This window comes from Sarcophilus harrisii, chromosome X (genome assembly GCF_902635505.1).
Source record: "Sarcophilus harrisii chromosome X, mSarHar1.11, whole genome shotgun sequence".
NCBI lineage: Eukaryota > Metazoa > Chordata > Mammalia > Dasyuromorphia > Dasyuridae > Sarcophilus > Sarcophilus harrisii.
Genome location: NC_045432.1, coordinates 56,403,470 through 56,418,525, shown reverse-complemented (window position 1 = coordinate 56,418,525; position 15,056 = coordinate 56,403,470). Strand labels below are relative to the sequence as shown.

At 35.3% G+C, this 15,056-nt stretch overlaps 1 long non-coding RNA gene across 1 annotated transcript in view; it reads right to left on the bottom strand.

The window, feature by feature from the left end:
• LOC116420329 overlaps positions 1–15,056 on the bottom strand; it is a 38,778-nt gene that overhangs the window by 1,418 nt on the left and 22,304 nt on the right. The window lies entirely within an intron of this gene.

Sequence of the window (15,056 nt, the reverse complement as noted above, 5' to 3'; positions counted from 1 at the left end):
GAGAAGAGAAAAGAGAGAGAGGGAGAGAAAGCGAGAGAAACAGACACACACACCATGGATTAATATCAATCACCAAGTGCTATAATATTTAAAATCCTATAGTTTAACCTCTCAGACCTGTGGAAGGGGAAGGAATTTATGACCAAAGAAGAACTAGAGATCATTACTGATCACAAAATAGAAAATTTTGACTATATCAAACTGAAAAGTTTTTGTACAAACAAAACTAATGCAGACAAGATTAGAAGGAAAGCAATAAACTGGGAAAACATTTTTACAGTCAAAGGTTCTGATAAAGGCCTCATTTCCAAAATATATAGAGAATTGACTCAAATTTATAAGAAATCAAGCCATTCTCCAATTGATAAATGGTCAAAGGATATGAACAGACAATTCTCAGATGAAGAAATTGAAACTATTTCTAGCCATATGAAAAGATGCTCCAAGTCATTATTAATCAGAGAAATGCAAATTAAGACAACTCTGAGATACCACTACACACCTGTCAGATTGGCTAGAATGACAGGGAAAGATAATGCTGAATGTTGGAGGGGATGTGGGAAAACAGGGACACTAATACATTGTTGGTGGAACTGTGAATACATCCAACCATTCTGGAGAGCAATTTGGAACTATGCTCAAAAAGTTATCAAACAGTGCATACCCTTTGATCCAGCAGTGTTACTACCGGGCTTATATCCCAAAGAGATTATAAAGAAGGGAAAGGGACCTGTATGTGCATGAATGTTTGTGGCAGCCCTTTTTGTAGTGGCTAGAAACTGGAAACTAAATGGATGCCCATCAGTTGGAGAATGGCTGAATAAATTGTGGTATATGAATATTATGGAATATTATTGTTCTGTTAGAAATGACCAACAGGATGATTTCATAAAGGCCTGGAGAGACTTACAAGAACTGATGCTGAGTGAAACAAGCAGGGCCAAGAGATCATTATATACTTCAACAATAATACTAGATGATAACCAGTTCTGATGGACCTGGCCATCCTCAGCAACGAGATCAACCAAATCATTTCCAATGGAGCAGTAATGAACTGAACCAGCTACGCCCAGAGAAAGAACTCTGGGAGATGACTAAAAACCATTACATTGAATTCCCAATCCCTATATTTTTGCCTACCTGCATTTTTTATTTCCTTCACAAGCTAATTGTACAATATTTCAGAGTCTGATTCTATTTGTACAGCAAAATAACGGTTTGGTCGTGAATACTTATTGTGTATCTAATTTATATTTTAATATATTTAACATCTACTGGTAAAAAAAAAACATTTAAAATCCTAAATAAAAAGGAAAAAGTTACAGGGAGAAATAGATAATAAGATTATAATTGTAGGGGACCTCAGTGTACCCCTTGTAGAAATAAACCTAAGCCAGAAATAAGAAAGAAGTCAAGGACCTTAAGAAAACTTTAGGAAAGTTAGATATAACAGATGTTTGGCAATTATTGACTGGAAATAGAAAAGAATATATGGTTCATAATTGAGCATGGCATCTTTACAAAAATTGACCATGTACTGGGGGATAACCCCCTCCAATATAAATACTGAAAAGCCGAAATACTAAACACATCTTTTACTGACCATAATGTGATAAAAATTGTATTCAATACAGGACTGCTGAAGAAATGATAAAATAAAATTAGAAATGAAATTATTTAATACTAGAAATAGTGAAGAACAGAACAAATAATAGGAACCATAGACTTTGATTAAAAATAAGGACAACAATGAAACAACATGCCAAAATTTTGGAGATGGCGGCAAACAATTCCTAGGGGAAATTTTATATCTTAAAAAAGATTTGAAACCCTTTCATCGATTTAAAAAAAAAAAAGATGAGATCAATAAATTGGGCATATGGCTAAAATATGAGAAAACTTTTGAAAAGTTAAACACCAAAGTAGAAATCATAAAAATAAATGGATTAACAAAATTAAAAGCAAAAGAACTATTTAATTAATAAATAAAACTAAGAGCTGGGTTTTAAAAACCAATGAAATAGATAAACCATTAGGTCATTTGATTTTTTTTTAAAAAGAATGAAATCGAATTACTAATATCAAAAATGAAAAGAGTTATTCTAGGAAGATGGCAAAGCAAGTCAGAAAACTAACTTCTCCATATTTCTTCCACAAACAAAATTGCACCTCAGGGTGTTTGGGGGTGGGGGGGATGGAGAAAGATAAATAAAATAAAGTAAAAAGTGCAGAGCAGAAAACAAAAGAAAACCTACAAGGAAGCAAAAACAAGATGAATGGCTATGACTATAATATATGTAGTATTATATAGGTTTTCCTTTAAATGGAAATTTAGTGTCTCAATATTTTGAATCTTCTCATGCTCTGCTGTGCACATGGCAATTTTTTTCCTTTTTCTATTTTGTTTTTCTGTTTTGAAACAAAAATACTAAAAAAAGAAAAGTGAATTCACAATAATTTTAGAAATAAAAGAAAAAAACTATACAGCCTAATTATGTACCAATAAAACTGATGAGCTAGATGGTGTGGATGAATATTCACAAAAATATGAAATTCCCAGACTTACATAACAAGAAATAGAAGATTTGTTATCCCAATCCCAGAAAAACAAACTGAACAGATCCTGAGATCAGAAAGAAAAGATATCAGGGATGAATCTAGGATGGATAAGGGGGTAAATGGATGGATTTACTGATGAATTCTTTCAAATATTCAAAGAACAATTTCAATATCATCTAAATTATTTGAAAAAAAATTAGAAAGGAAAGGAATCTGATCAAATTCCTTCTATGATATCTTGGTCTTGATATCTAAACCAGCAAGAGTCAAAAAAGAGGAAGAAAATCAGAAATTAAATACATCCTAACGAAAATCAATATAAAAATATAAATATATCTATAATACATACAAAATATAAATATGATTTCAAATTAAAAAACAATTGAGACAACAGAATCATATCACAAAAACTATATATTATAACCAGCTTAGATTTATGTGAGGAGTGAAGGATTGATTCTATAATAGGAAAACTATCAACATAACAGATCACATTAATGAAAAAACAACAAAAATCATATCAGCATATGCAGAAAAAGCTTTTGACAAGATACATGACCAATTCCTATTTTTGAAACACAAAAACAAAAACACTAGAAAACAGAGAAATAAGTGGACATTTTCTCAAGGCAAAAAGGAGCATCTATCTAAAACCAAGAGCCAATCTTATAATGTAATGGTGAGATAAACTAGAGGACTTTCCAAAAAGATTACAAATAAAGTCAGGATGTCTCTTATTTATCACTATTATTTGATAAAATAGAAATGCTAGCTATAGTTAAATAAGGAAAAAAGAAAGAGTGAATAAATTTAGTCAGAGAGGAAACAATATTATTGTATTGCTTTTTACAGATGATAACCCAGTCAACTAAGAAATTAAGTGAAAGAATTAGTAATCTCATCAAAATTTTAAGATATAAAATAAATCTGCATAAATTGTCAGCATTTCTGTATACTACTAATAAAACCCAGCAGGAAGACATAAAGAGAAATTCCATTCATTTTATATAACTACAGAATGTTTAATATACTTGGGAGTCTACCTAACTAAGACATATACAGAAACTATATGAATATAACTATAAGACGCTCTTTACAAATAAAGACAGACATAAATGAATATTAATCCCTCTTGGTTAGATCAAGCCAATATAATAAAGATAATGATATTATCTAAATTAATTTAGTTATTCAGTACTATATCAAGCCATAATATAGAGCTTAAAATGCTATTATTTTTATTATTAAATGAATTGAATTCTAATTAATTGAATTATTATATTAAATATTACTAAATTAAAATTAGATTATTATTAAATTCACCTAGAGGAACAAAGGGCAACCAGGTAGTGCAGAGGATAGAGTGCTAGGGCTGGAATCAGGAAGATGAATCTTCCTGAGTTCCAGTTTGGCCTCAGATACTTCCTAGCTGTGTGATCCTGGGACAAGTCACTTCACCCTGTTTGCCTCAGTTTCCTATCTGTAAAATGAGCTGGAGAAGGAAATGGCAAACTATCCCAGTATCTTTGACAAGAAAACGCCATATGAGGTCACAAAGAGTTGGGCATTACTGAAAATGACTGATCAACAACAACAGACTCCTAAATGTACAACAATAAATCTATCCTAAATTTATCCCATATCCCAAAGATCTCAGAGAGGAAAAGAACACAGAGAGAGCTGCTTTTTTGTGGTGGCAAAGAAGTAGGAACCAAGGTGGTAGCCATCAATGAAGAATGGCCCAACATTTCACAGAATATGAACGGGATAGAATATTTTTGTGCTGCAGCCTGTTTGTACCTGCTCAGCAATCATTCAGTATTCAGTGTGAGAATTTACACCTCAGAAATAGGCAGATTCTACAAATTAAATCTTGATTTATTGCTTTGTGGAGTTCTAGATTTTAAAAAGGGAAGGGACCCAGCAATACCACTACTAGATCTGTACTCCAAAGAAATCAGAGAAAAGAGAAAAGCCTTATATGTTTGAAAAAAAATAGTTCCAGGAGCTCTTTTTGTAGTGGCAAAAAAAATGGAAATTGAGGGCCTACCCATCAACTTGAGAATAGCTGAACTTGTAGTATATGATTATGACAGAATACTGTTGTGCCAAAAGAAATGACAAGCAGGTGAATTTCAGAAAAGCCTGGAAAGACTTACATGAACCCATGCTGAGTGAAGTGAGCAGAACCAGAACATTTTACACAGTAAAAGAAATATTGTAATGATGATCAGATGTCCAAATTAAAGTATCATCCTGTTATTTGGAAGATAACCTTTCTGGCTACATCATCATAGCAAAATTAACAGCAAAATATTTTGTTTCAGTTATTTTTCATTGTGTCCAACTCTGTGACCCCCCTTTTTTTGAAGAGGTGTTTCTTGGCAAAGATTTTAAGGTAGTTTGCGATTTCCTTCTTCAGCTCATTTTATAGATAAGGAAACTGAGGCAAATTGTTTAATTTGCCTAGGGTCATACATCTAGGAAGTGTCTGAGGCCCGATTTCAACTCGGATAGATGAGTCTTCTCAACTGGTATTCCCATCCGCTGTGCCACCTAGCTTCCCCAAAATATCTTGGAATTTCCATAAATTTTATATTCATATTCCTGCTGTTAAGGCTGGTTTTTGGACTATCTAGGTGAACCATATATACTACAAACTGATTATTTTTAACATGAACAACTAACATACTTGTTGCCCTCACGGACAACCTGTTCCTCTAATTTGACATCAGTTACTTTCCATTTTCTGATTTGGACAAGGTAATACAAACAATCTTGAGGTTGCTAGATTTTAAGTTACTTGCTGGAATGGTCTAAAAATCCTCTTTTTTGGTTATAATTAAGTATTAAAATTTGGTGATATATCTAAACTCTTAAGCATTTGATGACTTCTGGTATTTGGTGAAAACAGGAAAACATAAGAAAACAAAAATCATTAAGAAAACAGGTGATGTAAATGACTGTGAGAAACAACTTTTTGTGAGTAGTAGAATATTCTAACAGTCTCAAGTATGCCTCTTTGATAGAGCAGCTGATAGCAACTGATGGGCATCCACTCAGCTTCCAGTTTCTTGTCACTACATAAAGGGCCGCTACAAACATTTTTGCACATGTGGGTCCCTTTTTCCTCCTTTATGATCTCTTTGGGACACAGGCCCAGTAGAAACGCTGGTCTATCAAAGGGTATGCATGACTTGACAGCCCTTTGGGCATAGTGCCAAATCACTCTCCAGAATGGCTATTATCGGTTCACAACTCCATCAACAAAGCATTAGAATGACAAATAACTTTGAAAGCCTTAAAAACTCCGATCAACAGAATGGCCAACAATGACTCTGGAGAACTCAATGAGACATGGAATTTTTAGAAAATGGCCAAAGTAACAATCTGTTTTGCTTGATTATGTTATATTTCTATAAAATGGGGATAATAGCCACAACCACTTCCCAGAGTTGTTTATGAGGATATAATGAGATAATATTTTTAAGTGCTTTACAAACCTTGAAAGCGCTACATACGTGCTTCATATTATTTTATTATTATTGTCACAAAAGTTTTCTTTGTTTCTTCCTCTTCCAAGATGGGGGTGGGGGGAGGAGAAGATGGGAAGGAGAGAAAAGACATTTTTGTTCATCGAAGAAAGTTAAATGGAATTTTTAAAAAACCTATATGGCATATAAATATACCACTGATGGAACTGTGAATTAGTCTAAACATTCTGGAAAGCAACTTGAAATTATGCTGAGAAAAGTGATATAAAATGAAGCTAAAACTTAAGTGTGTTTGCATACTTTTTTGGTCAGTTGTTAAACATTTACTAGCACCCCAAGGATGATATGGCACTCCACATTTTATATATACACATGAACAAACGCACACATGTATATGTATATTGTGAAAATGGAATGACTAATGACTTTACTAAACACCTTGATTTACTCAAACTCTGTTAACATCCAGAAGAGGCCAGAATGACCAGAGAATCAGATAAAACCAAGCATTCCTTCTGGGGTATATCAGAAGTTACTTACAGTATTGACATATATTGAACCCAGAACTTCCCCTACTATGCCAGATAATCAACTCAAACTGATTCATATTGACTCCCAGTTCTGAAAAAGCAATCGCAGAGATGGCCTGATGAAGACCACAATGTGATAACATCCTCCCTGTGATTTTTTCTTTATGATTCCGACTGCCTACGTTCACCTGGAGCTCAGTTCTGTGCTCCCATGTATACCTATCCACTTACTTAGGAGGAATAAAGCCACAAGTACAATCTGTTTGGTCTTCCTTAGACCAAACTCTGGGAAAAATAAATTGACATTAATGGTGCCTTGACTCAGGACGATGGAAATTTGGAGAATTTGGACTCTTCCCTAACAGCAACTGGACTTGGAGCCACAGGACTTAATGCTCCCAAAGTCCAGACATTGCCAGATGAATGAGGCCCTTCCCCAAATGTCCTGCGCTCCCATCTTGGACTCCTGTTTGTTCGGTCATAGTCCACTATTCCTCTCTGAGTAGGTTCTGGGGTCTGAAACCACAACACAGTGTGTAGATCTCCTCTGAAATCTCCAATGTACTCTAGGATTTGGGCATGAATCAGTCGGAATCTAAATTGGACAGTGTGATACCCGGAGGTGTTGACAGCATTGATGTTAGCTAACCAAAGACAACCCTGAATCCCACTGGACTCCTATGACCTGTCCAAATTGGTTTATCTTCGAAACAAATTAATGCAAAAGGCCTATGAGACATCTAAATCAGGGTAGGATTGTTTCCCCCTCGGTTCCTGAGGCACCTTATATATCGCTATGCTGCTTTGGGATCACAACCCAACCCTTTCCTATTGTGAGATCAAAATAATATACTGATTGTAAAGTGCTTACAGTAACTAGCACATGCTAAGCTCTACATTATTATTATTTATGTAATCAAATGTAAAGTGCCTGAGGAACTTGAGGGGAAACAGTCTTTAAAAACTCCATTCTTAAAAATTAATTTTGTTTTAAGGGGTGAAAACAAAATACCTTTAGAGAAGGAAATATGTCTACGTTGGAGTTTAAGTGAAATATCACATAGTCACTCTACCAGAATGGATTTTTCTTGATTTCTAGGAATATATTTAAAGAGAAGGGGAAGAAAAAGATATTGACTAAAAATTTAAAGGCCTGGTAAACTTTATTGTGATAAAGATAACGTAACTGGTTGTATATTTCTTTTGGGCTTGTAAAAATTTAATCTCCCTACCCCTCACTGTGAACACTTTTTGACTAAAGAAAACTAACTAGAAATTTTGTAATGACTGGGAATTTATTTTGTTATAGTACTTTAGGGATTTATTTATGTTACTTAAAGAATTTTATACCAACTTAGTTTTGATAAATTCCAATTTTAAAGATTTATTTTTGCTTTAAGGTTGAATAAGAGAGGTATCTGTCATTTTAGAGATCCTCAACTAATTTACTTTTTATAACAACTTAGTGATTATTCCTTTTAACATCAAAATAAATTTTTTAATGTTCTTAATAAAGGAGAACACTTTTAGAAAGAAATGTTTATGTTAAAAAAAACTTTTTAAAAAATGTTTGCTGATTTTTAAAAGGTCTACTAAATTTCATTTGTATGTTAATTCATTGTAATAAATAATTTGGTATTGATAATGACTATGTGCAAGTCTACTGTTATTAGTGAGACTTTTGGGACCCTGAATATTCTTTTTGGAGCTTCATTCTTACATTCACTGTGTCCTTGGACTATCCTTAAATGGGTACATTCAGAGAAACAGAGTTAATAGTCAGCAGTTCAATGGAAGCCACATCTAGATCTAAGGCTAGTAAATATCTGTCTGTGACATTAATAATGTAGAAAAGGCTAAGGTGGCCTCTACTTATGTCATTTCACTAGACAAGAAGACTGTTCACCTGGCTCCATATACTAGGCAACTTTTACTGATATAAGCTTGAAGACCAGTTTTTTTTAATGCATTCATTCATTTATTTTTAACATACATTGCTTTATGAATCATGTTGGAGAGAAAAAATCAGAACAAAAGGGAAAAACTATGGGAGAGAGAAAAAAACAGACAAAAATGAACTTAAGAATGTGTTGATTTACATTCAGTCTCCTTAGTTCTTTTTCTGGATGTGGATGGCATTTTCCAACCAAAGTCTTTTGGGATTACTTTGGATCACTGAACCAAGAGAACCAAGCTTTTCATAGTTAATCATCACACATTCTATTATTATGTACAACGTATTCCTGGTTCTGCTTGTTTTGCTCAGCATCAATTAGTGTAAATCTTTCCAGGCCTTTCTATAATCACAGTTTGTTCGTCATTTTTTAAGAACAATAATATTCCATTACCTTCATGTACCACAACTTGTTCAGTCATTCTCCAATTGATGGGCATCTACTCATTTTCCAATTCTTTGCTACCACAAAAAGAGCTGCTACAAGCACTTTTGCACGGGGGTCTTTTTCCCTTCTCTATGATTTCCTTGGGATACAGACCCAGTAATGGCACTGCTGGGTCAAAGAGTATGCACAGTTTTATAGCCCTTTGCCCATAATTCCAAATTGCCCTCCAGAAGGGTTGGATCATCTTATTGCTCCATCAACACTACAATAATGTTCCAGTTTTCCCACATCCCCTCTAACATTTATCATTATCTTTTCCTGGAGGACCAATTTTAATACTGTTGTAACCACATCCCTGCTTATAGCTCTCATGGTCAATTTGTATTATCAGGGCAGACAAAAACTGGAGATTTGTCATTAAAATACCAAAACATTGTTAGTTATTAGAACTATTCTATTATTAGTTATTAGAACTATTAATTGTTAGAATGATTCCAAGGCAGGTAACTTACTGTAACAAGAAAGTGGTAGAGAGTTTGCTGTTTTGATCTGAATTTGTTATCACTCCACAGCCTAAGCAAGAGTTAAATTAGTGCTTAAACTTATCATATATATATATATATATATATATATATATATATATATACAAATATAAAATATATATATATTTCAATTGCTGAAGCATCTCAATTTTTCAGAGTATAATTAGGCAAACAAATAAGTGAAACAAAGATGTTAATCTATTAAATTATGAGGTTAAAGCTAGGAAGTCTTTTGTTTTTGTCTTAAGGAACAAGATTTCAGTAGAATTATGTTGATGAAGAGTAGTAATTCAAGAGCTATCTTATTTTATACGTATTTCTTATTTGATCTGGAATTTGAATAGGTGTAGAATTGTATGCAGCTACTTAAAAATCACCTTAAAATGGTCCCATTATTTAAAGAGATTCTGGAAACAGTAGTTTATGTTAATAATTGAACATGTTTTGCTACAGACAACATTTAATACACAATTTAGAATTTTTATATTTGTACATCCTAAGTCTTTGGTTGTTATTAAGCACTTGAAAGCAAAATCATTTGTGTAATGTTGAACTTCAAATCATCAACTTTGAGTACTGGCTACATCAAGATAATTTGTAAATTTTTGGTCATGAATCTTTTACTGTGGCTAATGTAAGATTATAGTCCATACTTATTATTTAGGATAGATGATCCTTGAGAGTTGAAGCTCTGATTATTGGAACTTGCTATTTAAGACTTTGTGGCACTGTTAACTGATATTATGCTGAGTTTGACTCTAGATATGATCACCAAGAATTGCTATTGAGCCAATGATCCAAGATGCCAGCAACCATATGGAGTTTTATATCCATAAATGGTAAGTGGAACTCTCATGGGAAAGACTGGGAAAATGTTCAGATAAAGCTAAGGTAAGGATTCTCCTGACTCAATTTCCCAACATGAATTTTACATCCCACCTAGCTAACTTAATTCTGGCTTAATGCAATTGGTTATCTATATAACTTTTCCCCGTAGTTGACGTCAAAATAAAGAAACAAAACTTTCCCTTATGCCCCTATTCTTTTGTAGCAAATTTCTATAATTGAGAAGCTTTCCAAGCACAACATAATCTATTAAAGAGTAGATTGATACTGGAATATCTCTGAGTTATTATAATAGGATGCAAGTATAAACACCTTATGATTTTAACCTACATTTATAATCAAATTATAGAGATTATATCCCCTAAAGGAGGGAATGATTAGACAAGGGGATGTGAAATTTTTCTAATTAAATAAAATAGTAAAATTTACTAAATTCTATCAAATGTTATAGCAGGTACAGAATTTAGGCAAGGATAGAAACAGCAAATGACATGAAACATCTGGGACTATTCCTTCTACAACTAACCCAGGCCCTCTAAGTTAGGCAGTTCCAACTTCTACACTTGCCCCCTCCCTTGCCACCCTGGGTTAGCGATATGCCTCTTAAGATGGGACTTGAGCTTAATGGGTAAGTTGTCTCTGTTACCTTGAGGATTGTACATCTCCTTTCTCAGAACTAATCTACTACAAGGCCTCTAAGTGGTCTGCTCTGTACCTGACTTAATATAATGTTCAATTATAGGAATTGTGCCAAAAAAGTTATTGTGTTATTTAAACCTAGCCCTGTGTGGCTGGATCATCTCTATGTGTTGTTTAGACACTGTTACCTTCGGACCCACGTATGCTGACCAGAAGCACTAGATTCAAAGATTGATGCAAGTTGTTTTCTCTAAAAGATCTACCAGATTCTTCTGACAACTCCCATACCTGCCCAACTTGTGGCTGTGGACTCCTGGATCATCTGAAGAAAGCCCCTCCTCCTCCCAAGTAAATGGCAGAACCCTCCAGGGACCTCAAGGTTCAACTAGTATGGACCCAAAAATAAATGACATCCAGGTGAGACAACTGTCCAAGAGTCTCCTTTTATGTGCCCAATCAGCAAGAGGATGTTGGCATTTGCTCCCTCCGCTGACTGGACAGCAACACTAGTAGTGGACCTGAAGGGTAAAGTGGGTTGAGAGAACAAGCCACTTGGAACACAGTGGTATGATGTCTTTAGCTCCCTCTTCTCTGGGGTAGGAGGCCCCATTCAGTCTCTATTTTTTGCTACTCGGAAAGCTTTCTATTCCCCTAGTTATCTCTCTTGGAGTCCCTATAAAAGATGTGCTTATGATGAAGATTTTGGCCAAGTCTTTTTTTAGGACTAAGTACTCTATGAGATACTCTCTCCTTCCTCATGTCCTGAAGGAGAATAATCAAGGGAGACCAGCTGAACATGAGCATATGGTGGGATGCTGGTGGGCCCCTGAGGCGGACACAGTGTTATCACACAGAGATTGGATAGGAAGATTGTTTTCCTCCACTGACAACTTTTCTTATCAACTACTTGCATTGATTTTATTTGTGCAAAATATTTCATTTTCATCATGACTGTCAGAGAGGCCAGGGGGAGATGGCTGCAAGGGTGGTGGAGACCATCACAGAGACAAGACCGGATGTTACTATATAATCCTAGGTTTGATATTTGAGGGAGTAGAGCAGAAGACATCAATATTAATTGTCTCCATCTCTGTGCTGCACAAAGGAGAAAAGCATATCGAGTTCTTCTTTGGCATTGAACAACATGTAGAGAGACTGATACAGATAGGCCCTTGTGGCTCCTGAGAATGCAGGCCCAAGGATATATCACAGACTGTGCTAACACAAGCTCATTCAGTTCCCATTATCAGGAATAATCAAATATGCTCATTTTATCTCATTAGCACAGAATGATACAAAGCTGAAACTCTAGGCTCTATCTTCTCAGTTGTTAAAAATTCTAATCCATCTTGTCTCCAACTGACTAGCTTATCTTTAGATAACCAAACTCTTTCGTGGTTCCTCCTCTAATTCCCTGGCTCCTATGCCCACTCCATTGCTCCATTTCCCTGAGACCTTACAAGTTCTGTTTCCCCAAAAGCAAGTTGCTGGATCATCTGCCTCTAATTGGGCTTTCCAATCTAACTGATGGACACTCACCAACTGAACCAAATGGACACGGAGGGTGATACATCCAGTGAAGGAGACAATGATTACAAAGCAGGAAAAGTGGGCTCAGAAACAGCTCCTTTCATCCCCCAAACTGCTACCAAGGTTCATAGGGCACAGATTCAGAGCACAAAATACAAAGAGCCAAATGGGCATGGCTGCCAGCCCAGATGTAGACACACAAACCCCCAGTGATCCTGATGGTTAGCCCACAATACAGGAGAACTAGGCTCAGTTATGATGTTTTAGAGAAAGCTGAAGATGCAATTACACATGTCTTGAGGCAATAAGAGACTGCTCATGTGAAAAGTGCATGTTTGCTGCTATACATGTGAATCACTACATGCTCGAGAAAGCTTGTTTTTATTTTGCTATTAAGGTCACTCAATTTTGTTTCATGTTATATTCAGGCTACAGTAATACCTGCTAATTGGTTTGTGTCTAAGCTGCTGCTCAGAGTTAAGCTGTACCTTATCTCCAGGCATAGTGATATCGATAGTGTTGCTACTGACTGGCTTTGCTCTGTTGGTCAGCCATATTGTATGTGAGGAATACGCACGCGCTTCCAAAATCTCTGTCCTAGATATCTTGTATGTGGTTAGATGTGTTGTCACTGACGTGTCCTTGCAAGTACAGCTTTTTGTCTTTCAGATACTGGTTCCCTACCTGTCTTGGATATCATACTCTTGTTAGAGAGATTGGATAGGAAGATTGTTTTCCTCCACTGACAACTTTTCTTATCAACTACTTGCATTGATTTTATTTGTGCAAAATATTTCATTTTCATCATGAGCTTTCTTACTGAAAAGGGGGAAGTAAGAAAAGGTGAACAATTACCTGCCCAAGTTACTATTTTCCTAGTTGGACAAAATCTTCATAAGAAGAAAGTATTTGATTTTAACATATTTAACATGTATTGGTCTACCTGCCATCTGGGGGAGGGAGTGGGGGGAAGGAGGGGAAAAATTGGAACAAAAGGTTCTGCAACTGTCAATGCTGAAAAATTACCCATGCATATATCTTGTAAATAAAAAGCTATACAAAAAGAAATAAACAGATTATTCTTTCTGAGGCCTACTTTAAAACAGTTAACCTAATGCAAATGAATTACCAGTTAATCATCAGAGTAAACAAAAATCTATTAAAAATTGAAAAAAGAAGAAGAAAGTATTTGGGTATCAAATGCATTCTCTATGAAACTATGAGGAGGGAATAGGCAGACTTTTGCAAATAAGATAAGAGTTCAAACTAAGGGGGATGGAAAAAAGCTTTCTGGAGAAGGGAATATTTTAGCTGGGACTTGAAAGAAGCCAGGGAAGCTAACAGGTGGAGATGAGGAGGGAAAGTAATCCGGATGTGGGGGACAGCCAAGAGGAATACCAAGAGTCAGAAAATAGTGTCTTTTGGGAGGAACAGCAAGGAGGCCAGTGTTGAGATTCTAAAGAACATTTTATTGGATTGCTTAATCCATTCGATTTAAAGTCATAAGAGTTAGGGTTATGTTTTCCTCCATCTGTTTCTAAATGTTTTCAACTTAAAATCCCCCTTTTTCTGCTGTAAACACAGTGTTATTACTTTTCTTCAGTTACTTTAATCTTTTCATTTTAAGATGACCCTGTTTCTAGGCTCTCTCTCCTCTGCTCCTGTTACCCTCTTATTGTTTGGTACCCCCTTTCCTTTAAACTTTTGTTTATTAGAAAGAGAGGCCAGGTTGTAAAGTGCTTTAAATGTCAAATGGAGAATTTTCTATTGGGTTCTGGAGTTAATAGGGAACCACTATAGAGTTTTGAGATCATTGATAGCTAAGTGGAAGATAGGCTGACATGGGCAGAAAAACCAACCAACAGGCTATTACAATATTCCAAAGGTGAGGTGATGAGGGCCTGTGCCACGGTAATAATGTCAGAGAGAAGAGGGAGGGATGTTATGAAACTAAAAAAAGATTTTAAGTCAGTGGTATGAGATTCATGATTTCTTGTGGAACCATGGGGAATTTCCATGTTCTGCTCAGTATATATAAATGGACTTTTCATCATCTAAGTTCAGATTCTAAAACATTTTAAAGAACACTGTTGGTGAAGCTACAAACTAGTCCAACTATTTTGGAAAATAGTTATGTAAAAAAAAAATCACTAACCTCTGTTCATACCCTCTGCCCCAACGATCCCACTACTCAGTAAAGACCTCAAGCATATCAAAGAAAAAGTCTCTATTTTGAACTCTAATGCCACATCACCAACTGAGCATCTCCAACTGGACTACCATGGGCATCTCAAATTCACTACATCCAAACCAGAACATATTATGTTTTCCCTAAAATCCATTTCTCTTCATAATTTCCCCATTGCCCATCCTTTCAGTCACTCAGGTTCACAACCTCAGTCACTCTCAACTCTTTACTGTCCCTTCCACCCAATTAGTTTCCAAGTCTTGTCAATTCTGCCTCTTCAGCATATTTCTAATTCATCACTTTTTTCTCTACTCACATGGCAAAGGCCACTATCTGGGTTTGAGACTATCGCTTCTCACCAACGTTGTTAGAAGAGCCTCCTAAGA